The sequence below is a fragment of the Nicotiana tomentosiformis genome, chromosome 7, assembly GCF_000390325.3.
Source record: "Nicotiana tomentosiformis chromosome 7, ASM39032v3, whole genome shotgun sequence".
Taxonomy (NCBI): Eukaryota; Viridiplantae; Streptophyta; class Magnoliopsida; order Solanales; family Solanaceae; genus Nicotiana; species Nicotiana tomentosiformis.
In genome coordinates this window covers 130,213,368-130,221,972 of record NC_090818.1, presented here as the reverse complement: position 1 = coordinate 130,221,972, position 8,605 = coordinate 130,213,368, and the positions used below count along the sequence as shown (strand labels likewise).

The window sequence follows — 8,605 nt, the reverse complement described above, 5'->3', positions numbered from 1 at the left end:
TCGAAAATCATACGCAAGCTGACCCCGATTTCCCCCGTGCTGTGGGTGTCTCGGGCTATGGGTCGAGCGCCACCCTAAACGCTTTTTTCCTGCTCGGAACGCTGATTCGCTTCTAGAGACATTCGTGAATTGCTATCTACTGGTACTTCGGCTTGAATTTCGGGTTCCTCGATTCGAGCCTCGTTGCCGTTGTTGGATAGCCTTTCGGCCACGGGCACCAAGTTGTTGGTTTCATCCTGAAGGCCGGCTTCGAGGTTGATTGGCAGAGCCATTGCTGGTATGAATTTGCAAGCTGAAGTGTACTGTATATTTGTATCAAATTATCACTTGTTATCCTTAGCCCCACGGTGGACGCCAAACTGTTTATCCGAAAAATTGGATAACGTTGAATTTATGTATGGTTCTAAGGGTAAGTAGATTCCTTTGATCTGAAGATAACAATACACGTATTTATGATGTAAAATAGGAAATGATGAACAAGGATACTTAGTGAGCTTTAGAAAGATAAACGTAATGAATTCTTAATCCCAGGGAAGATGTCTTCTATTACAATCTATCTTGCCTTTTATAGCCAAGGATCACTACTTTATCTATAGCAACATAATGGAATAATATTACTAGTGGAGGACCCATGATGGTGTGTCTCCTCCTTAATTCCCGCCAAGATTCTCTCCTTTTGTACGGTTGTAACAGCTTTTTATCTGTGAGCTCGATACCGACTCGAGCTCGGTGTCGGATCGAAACCTCGGCCTTGGTTTCGACCTTGGTGATCACTTTCGGGCATCAATGTTCGGGACCTGTATCGGTCGATGTTACCTCGGTCGATTCGGACGCCCCAAGCTCGACGCCCCCGTCTTGGAATTCGTTCGGGTTCTCCATGAAGATACTCCTTGACTGAGATGCCATCCTCGATCGATCTTCATGATCGAGGATCGATTTTAACCGTATAAAAAGTATATAGTACTATCTTTCAACTGGTCCGAAAGAGTACCAGAAGAATCAACTTGTGCCTCACATAAGCATTTGAAGGAATTCGGGATATGTTCTCTTCTTCCACGTGTTGAACCCTTGGCTTTTTTCGGTAATTGAATACACTTGCAAAGGCAGTAGATTCTATAAGGAGCTCCTCAGGACTTTCTGGTCGGACTTTAGCCCCTTCATTTTCACTCGAATGTAGAGAGCATTTTGAATTACACTGAAAATGTGGTGCTTCAGCCATTCCTTATTCGTGACAGATTAGTCATATCCGTTTGAAAGTCCATCAGGAAGCTGCAAAATCAGGTATGCACAAATGATCAATGATAATGAAAGAGCTATGAAACAACAAAAAAGAGAAAACAAATTGGACATAAAGGGGAAGATTAAACTCAATGACTGCAAACTAAATCACAAAGGAAAGTGAATAAAGTAATGAAAGCACACTGAACATTCCATTTATACACTTAAACAAACACATGTAACCAGTATAAAATTTGAATATGCAGGAATATTTCAAAGTGCCACTGGAATGTAAACTCCAAATGAGTAAGGGAAGAAGCTCCCAATCATCAACGGTGTGCCAAAATAGGATGGAATGAAATTCCTAACATCAATCGAGTAGGAGGAATACACCAATGACATGAATGTTCCTAGACAAATCATCAGCCAAGGCCTAAGGATCTTTAAGATCATGATTCGTACTCCATTATGAGTACGTGTTCTATGTGATTGTGAGTGTGCGCCTATATATTAATATTTATAGATCCATTTTTAAATGACATCATAAGTACAATTTAATGGGAGTGTTTTTAAGTAGCAACAATGTATGAATAAAAGCTTGCATGTAGGAAAATATGATAATTAGGTAAACTTATTTTGGTAAAATAGGTATAAAGTAATATCATTTATAAAATACTAGTTGTCCATTCAAAGATCCAATTCTCCTTCTTTGAATGATCAAGTCTTTAAGAGTCACGGTATTGAAAGAACTCTGCCAAGAAAAGGTAGATGATTAGTCACGAAGAATGAACATCTCTTCAATAATTTTTCGCATTGTCCAACAGAATGGAAGATGTTACCTTTTGTCGAAGCTCGGATGACCGCAAAGCTGACTTTATTTTTATCTTTTCACTCAATTATTTTCAGGAGTTGATGTAGGTTCATGGCCCAGAGTGGATTCTAAAAAAAATTCAGTAAGGAAAGGATTAACTGCTGGTTCCTATTGTGAAAAAGACAGTGAGTGTAAACCATAAAAAATGCGATTGGTAAAGCAGAAGATGCTATTCAGTTAAACAAATTGAATAAAGCGCAAGTCTCACAATTATTTCCAATAAAGACATAACTGAACACTAAAATAATCATGCTGACAAAAGGTTATATAAAAGAATTCTACAGGGCTAGTATAACACCTCCAAATAGTCTTAGCAAAATAACCTGTGCGGCAGTTGTCATTCACTGAGTCAGTGGCATATGTATAGCAGCAAACACATCTTGATACCGGCTGGTGTGCAAATTGGAAACTCTATGATCAGTAAGAAGAATGATTGTTCCTTAAAGTTCTTCATAGTAAGAAAGAACATTTAAAAAAAATAATTTCTGTGCCAAATCTTTTTGTTAGTGAAAAATATAATTTTTCTTGGTGTCATTATCTCCTAGGCACAAGCTCACGTGGAATTTCAAGAATAGTCCACCAAAGTGTAAAGTGCAAAATGCAAAGAAGAAAAGAAGAACTTTAAGAATGATAGAACTTTACAAAGTGTAGATTAGCAGGAGAATTATTTCCAATCTGTCAAAAGAATTCCACGTGTTCATTTCTTGATGCAACAACTTTATCATCGACAGTAAATAATACCAATGTAAACAGTCATTTTTTTTTTCCAGGAGGAGGAATCAATAAGAAAAGAAAAAAGGATTTAGTGGGCGCATGAGTCACTCAGTAAGATAATTTTTAACTAAAGAGAAGTAACATATTATCCATCTTTCTTGTGATAAAACAATAGCTTTTACTGCTTCCACAAACTGTTCAGCAGACGGTGAAGGCATACACGTGCGTTCCGCACTCATCTTCAAGTGCATTGCATTTTCCTCAGGTAGAAACAACAATATATTTCCGTCATATTTTCGATATACCTTTAAACCTTCAAGCAATCCCTATTAATATTTCCAATAGCATTTTTGGTGACTCTGGCGAATGAGCTGAATCAGTAACCATTCAAATGAATAATAAAGAAGAAATATATTTAAGAATAAGAAAGGTTTCATGAGATACAATGATAATACAAAAGTGTAAAAACTAACATGTCCATAATTTAATAATTTAGCAGATGGGCTCAACACAATGTTACTAAAACACTATAATTCACCCTTAGAAAAGTTTTCACCTTCAGAACATTTCATGACATACATACAATCAGTAGGCGTAAAGCCAAAGCCATGGTTGTCCCAATCAATGTCGGCTAATTCTATGTTGCTATTATAAAAATAAAATTCCTATCAGTTATGTGAAGAATAATAAACAAGTAATGCAAAGGATGTAGAGCTACTTCATAGATTGTGTGTAGATTAAATAATTGTATGACCTATAGGAAAACTGCATTTGACCAAGTCCGCAAGCTCTACCATGAAGTTGTTTTTTTCTCTTTTTAATTGATGCATTCTGATGGTACTTGCATTGGAGGAAGTAATCACTTCCCTTTCGCACTGTAAATAGCATTCAAAAGGAATCATTGTCCTTCAGATAATTGATTAATATATTAAAACAAAAGTACAGAAAGAGCAGAGCAAATTACCATATGATACTAACAACGATATACCTGCAGATCAGCTGATTGTTATCCTACCACATGTCTTGATTTTGCAAATCAAATGTTATGTGGTGCTTCAGCCATTCCTTTTTCGTGGCAGAAGTTTGATGTCCAAACATCTTCCTGAACACCTCGAGTAGTTTATCAGTTGAAATGTCATTAAATGGCATACAATTGTGATTGTCTGATCGCAGAGCATCATAAACAGATTAGTTACTTGCATCAGACAACTTTAATATATTCACAATTTTTTCCATTTGAATCAGCAAGCTGGTTTTCCAATCAAATATTTTATCTAATGTCTGGAGTTCTGCTCCATTAAGATTTTTCATTTGCGTAATTCACATTTCATTTGCATTAACATATAGAAAGATGAAGCACATCCAAATAGACTAAAAAGAATCTCTATGTTGAACTTCTTTTTCTATATGCAGTTAAGGTTCTATACTAACTGCACTTGTTCTAACTTTTAGTAAATCAAAGAAATAACATTATTCTCCAAAACAACTTTCAATTTATCAAAACCACCATCCATGACGAATCGACCTGTGGCCACCCATAACTCTAACCCCCATCAACAACTATGACAAAAATTAATTTAGGCTGCACGTTGTAATCTCGAGAGTGACATTCATACTTTTTATAATCTCCTTCATAGTATTCCAGACTCTGTCACGGGCAGAAAGATGCAATGTAGTACAACACAACTTAAAATTGGGTGCTTTTGATTGCTTAGATGACGTTATTGATGCTCTATAAGTCCTACCAGTTACATTCTAGAGGCTTTCCCTATTTATTGTATAGTTAAAAATTGTCTAAGAAACTTATCGGGCGCGGATCTAATATATCACTTATGAGTTAATTTAAATCCAGCAACTTTGGCTCGAACACTGTATTAGTATTTATTTAAAAAGCCACTAAATAAATACAAATAATCAATCTTAAACACAGAAAATTAAATTATGAATCCCCAAATTGACCACTCAAGTAAGTCGGAATTATAAGCTATTTGGATGTCGGATAAGATTAATTTTCTATATTCATATCCCATCTATCGAGGTGGACCCAATTTATTACAAACATTGGATTTAAAATGAAAATTAATCAATCATACTCTTCATTTTCTTTTTCAAAAAAATTAAATGTATCCAACTGACATGGGATAATCATATATACCACAAAATTAGAGAAGGAACAAACGAAGATGTCTAAAGATTGAAAAGAGGGTAGAAGCCTTAGAAGGAGAACCTGACTTCAGGGTTGCCGCAGATATTACGAACCAATTGCATGCCATAAATCTAATCATAAATCAACAATAAACCCAAGAGCGAAAAACACCCCAAATGCCCATTAACAAAGTCGCCGATTTTCAAGGCAAATAGAAAAACAGAGAAGCAGAAGACACGCTAATTTTACAGAAGGCTATTTCGATGACGACCTACTATATACTAACTGGGTTTGTTCTAGTTTTTTAGTAAATTAAAGAAATAACTTCATTCTCCAAAATAATTTTCAATTTATCAAAACGACCGTCCATAGCGAATCAGGCCGTGGCCAGCCATAACTGTCACCTCCATCACAACTATGACAAAATCAGAAGAAGGAAACTCGAAATAATACAGTATGAACTGAACTCGCCAAGAGATAAAACGCAAATCAGCAACAGTGATAAATTCGAAGAATCACCATGAAAATAGAGAGAGATGAAAGAGAGCGTGAGTTGAATCAAGCTTTCAGTAGAAAAATCCTAAATCTTTTAATTTTCTACGAGAATTTGATCAAGTCATAATGATGCATGTGCACCTGAGTTGGCGCATTATTTAAATGAAAATTAATGAAACTTCTATGGAACGTTCTAATTTCGACAGTTAGGAAAGGAAGCACGTCGAATTAGATACAACTCTGCAAAATTTAATTAACTAGCAATCTCAACAATTTTTTAATTCATAAAAAAATTCTGATCTGACTTTAACACATCCACTGATTCGATATAAATGGACAATATATGTAGCAATCTCAACAATTTTTTACAAATATATGAACATGCTTATTTTTTAAATATTTCTCGTGATAGTTGTGTATTTATTATTTTTCAACATCTATTTTGATCCATACACATGGCAGGATAATTCTGTGAGGAAGGACAGTACCCTAAGGATATGACGTAGACAACTTACTTTGATGCACGTATTGGTGATTATTTTCACGATTCGATCCGTGACCTATAGTATTGAGCCGAGGTTTTTTCGGAAACAACCTCTCTACCTTCATAAGGTAGGGTAAGACTGCGTACATACTACCTTCCCCATACTGCGCTTGTAGGAATATACTGAGTATATTATTGTTGTTGTTGTACTTGTTCTTGATCCGTGACCTATAAGTCACACGAAAATAACTTTACCTCAACTCCAAAATTCCTTAGACATCATGGAGCGACAATTAAAAACCTATCTCCTAATTGTAGAATACCAAATGCGCAATCTCCCGTTTAATTGATGCTAATTAGAATACAGGATTTGTAGTAAACTTAAAAATAATTGCATGCAGGGGCAGATCTAGCATTGAAATGTCGGGTTCATTTCAACGTAGTATTATTGACACGGAATATAAATTTGTATATAAAAATCCCGTAGAATTAGAACAAATAGTAAAGATGAAATTTTAACTTTAAGAAAATAATGGTTTAATGTAAAAAACTTAAAAAGCGAACTCATCAAATATAAATTCTGAATCCAGAAACCTCATTGTGCACTCAAGATCTCGTATTCACCAGCTCATCTTTCTCAAGAGAGAGAAGAAAAAATTAGTATTAATGTAGGGAAAAAAATAATCAAACAAATCACAAAAAGTAACTAAAAATACAGGTGAAATCTTAGATATAGTGTATCAGCTGCTTCAGAATCTTTCTATAAAATGGACAATATTTTTGCCCCTCTAATATACCCACAACCACTTATTCAAAATGTCAATGCTTTTCTCTAAAAATCTTTTTTCCCTTAACACTAGGGAACAAACTAAGTTGATTTCAAAAAATCCTCATTTTGCTAGCTTTGAATATAAATTTTCATCATTTGAGAGTGATAAAAAGTCAGTAAACAAAATTTGTTATCTAAATTGTCACTATGGCAAGTCTTCCTTTGTTTCTTCTCCTCAACAACACTCTTTACTCAAAACAGTTACTGAAACTACTGCCAAAGCAATGGAGGAACAAGAAATTGTAGCTCCTAATAAAGCAAGTAATGGTATAGGAATTGTTGAGTTTTTTGAAGGGAAAACCCTTCTAGTCACCGGTGCCACAGGGTTTCTCGCAAAAGGTATTTCCTTATATGGTCTTACTCAATCATCAACTCTTAGCAAACTTTTGGGATGAGTTAGACTCAAAATCCAATTATTTATCATAGTATTAAAATCAGACCCATCTTTTTATTATTTCACCCGATATTTGGCTCCCATCTTATATAATCAATGCTCTAAATATATTGTGTCCATGCTTTCGATGTCCATCCTGCGCGTGTAGGGGGAGTTAGTGTTATACCCCGTAAGTTTAACATCCTTGATACCGATATATATACATTTGATATGGTATTTTGAGTGGAATATTTTTGTAAAATAGTTTGAAAAAAATAATAATATGATTTATTATAGTTATTAATATTACTACTTTCAATTATATACATAATATGAGAAAGTTTATGAGATTTTCTTTATTGTAAAGATAGAAATTATTTTCTCACAAGAAAAGAAGGTTATCTTTTTACCATTTTAAGAATTAAGCGTACGAAAATTTGTACTCTTTATATGAGATTATTTTGAGACCATAAGCATTTATGCTATTTGTAACATATGATAAGTAAGTGTTATAAAGGTCAGAAGATTAACGAATCAAAGAAATTGAGTATCACCGAAATTGTTATTTGGGATAAAATACGGTTCGAGTTATAATACCTGATATTTATGGACTAGTACCATACAAGCTACATTATGAACGTGATAGTATGATGTATAAAGTGTATTAAAAAGGAGTAATATTTTAAGTAATTTGAGATAATTCTTAATTATGCGGGTGATTGATTAATTATCGGGTAACGAAGCGTTACCTATTTAATTAATAAATTATGAGATAAGACTAACCTCCCAAAAAGAAACAACAACGTGGCAGCAAGGGGCTAACCAAACAAAATGACTAAGGGTCAAATTGGCTTAGGTGGCTACCTAGGGTAACAAGACTTTAACGTGTAAAGTAAAGACATACAAGTTTGGTTCATTTGGACATTAACCATTCCTACAATCTGAATATATGCCATTCTTACAATTAGAAACAATAGCCATGAATAAGCACTACAGAACGTTAACCATTCTTCAAGTTTTCAACAAAGACGTGAATTCTTGCAACCAAAAGAAATCCAACGAGAATTGTTAGCAACGTAAATTTTGTGATTCTAAAGGAGTACGGTGCAATATTTTTTAAAAATATCATTCGAATTTCTCCCTACTCCAGGTATGTGAGGCTATCCCCTTCATTCTTTTGCACGACTCCGATTATACATAATGTAATGAACGAGCTCCCAAAGATACTCTACTCTTAAAAGCTAGCAGTACTTACATTGCTGCCCTTCTTATGAAACGATTGATATTGATGTTACTTCTTTTATTCTTATATTTCAATGTTGTTGGTAGTTTCTGATTCTTATAAGATTCTTGATGAAGAGTTAATCCTAATAACGTGTACGAAGGATACCGACCTTACGTCACTCCGAAAGGTTCAAAATGTGATTCCAATGAGTCCAGCATGTATTATATATATGTATCTATTTTACTCTACC

At 34.5% G+C, this 8,605-nt stretch overlaps 1 long non-coding RNA gene across 6 annotated transcripts; it reads right to left on the bottom strand.

Moving 5' to 3' along the window:
• Nucleotides 1-470: 470 nt before the first annotated feature.
• LOC104116735 (uncharacterized) lies at nt 471-5,544 on the bottom strand. Of its 6 annotated transcripts, XR_004512230.2 has the most exons (5): nt 3,768-5,544; nt 3,558-3,678; nt 2,388-2,479; nt 2,058-2,157; nt 471-1,269 (listed from the first exon to the last, which is right to left on the bottom strand). It is a non-coding gene; the product is annotated as an uncharacterized lncRNA (long non-coding RNA). The 6 variants fall into 6 exon arrangements; XR_011409266.1 differs by having other exon boundaries at nt 471-1,969; nt 2,058-2,197; nt 2,388-3,678; XR_011409264.1 differs by having other exon boundaries at nt 2,058-2,197; nt 2,388-3,678.
• Nucleotides 5,545-8,605: the final 3,061 nt, after the last annotated feature.